Here is a 1,485-nt window from a genome sequence, read left to right as displayed (position 1 = left end):
GATGGATGGATGGATGGATGGATGGATGGATAGAACGACACAATAGATAGATGGATGGATAGATAGAACGACAGATAGATAGAATGACAGAATAGATCGATGGATGGATAGATAGATAGATAGAACGATAGATAGATAGAACGACAGATAGATAGATGGATGGATGGATGGATAGATAGAATGACAGATAGATGGATGGATAGATAGATAGATAGATACAGTAGATAGATAGATAGATAGATAGGATGGATGGATGGATGGATGGATGGATAGATAGATAGAACGACAGACTAGATAGATAGATAGAACGACAGAACAGATAGATGGATGGATGGATAGATAGAACGACAGAATAGATGGATGGATAGATGGATGGATGGACCAAAAGCAAAAAAATCTCCTGAATAAAATATGAGGTCACGTGATGAACGATGTGAAAGGTCAAGGATGTGCTGACATGTGACAGGCCATTACTATGAGCAACCAAGACTTGGTCTTGGTCTAAAGCAGGGCTGCCCAAACTCGGTCCTGGAGGGCCGGTGTCCTGAAGAGTTTAGCTCCAACCCCAATTAAACACACCTGAAGCAGCTAATCAAGCTCTTACTAGGCATACTAGAAACTTAAAGGCAGGTGTGTTGAGGCAAGTTGGAGCTAAACTCTGCAGGACACCGGCCCTCCAGGACCGAGTTTGGGCAGCCCTGGTCTAAAGTTTAACTGTATTGAATTAATAAGTAAAAAAAAACATGCAGGTTGCTTCTCTCAAAAAGTGTAAAAACTGTTACTTGTGCTATCAAAACCAGTGATTTGATATTACATTTCCTTTTAAACAAGACTGTTTTGACCTAATTTCTACTTCACATTCGCAACACTTTCAGTGATTATGATGAAAAATAGCAAGCTGATCCCGTCTTTTCTTCTCCTCCATTTATCAGGCTCGTGTAGCTCCTCCTCAGTGAATCTGCAGCTATGAGCCGGTACCATCTGTCCACCCGTGCGCTCAGGCAGCCCCCAGAAGGCCTCAACATGTGCTGATGTAAATGGAGAGCTCAACTTTCCCAGGACAGAGCTGACCCTGGCAGCCGCCCTCACACACAAACACACATGCGCGTATATCACACCATCAAAGGCACCTCACACCCCTCATCCACACACACACACACACACACACACACACACACACACACAGATTGGCTGAAAACACATTTGCTGATTACAAGTCCATCAAACACCCGTCAGATAATGGCTAGATAAGAGCTGATACCAACACACACACACACACATTTCTGCTACCTCTAAAACATTCAAACTTACAGGTGTGTATTTGTGTCAGTGCATGTTCACATCTATGTGGGAGAATATCATGAAAAATATAAAGAAATGTCAAAATCTTATTTCACCCTAAAATCATTATAATTTTTTTTATAAAATGAATGCATCATGGTAATGAGAGTTTGGATGGAAATGAGCTTAACTGGTCATTTAAAT

This window comes from Sinocyclocheilus grahami, unplaced genomic scaffold (assembly GCF_001515645.1).
Source record: "Sinocyclocheilus grahami isolate Dianchi unplaced genomic scaffold, SAMN03320097.WGS_v1.1 scaffold252.1, whole genome shotgun sequence".
In the NCBI taxonomy this organism is placed as follows: Eukaryota; Metazoa; Chordata; class Actinopteri; order Cypriniformes; family Cyprinidae; genus Sinocyclocheilus; species Sinocyclocheilus grahami.
The sequence above is the reverse complement of the archived record's forward strand: the minus strand, read 5'-3'. Positions refer to the sequence as shown.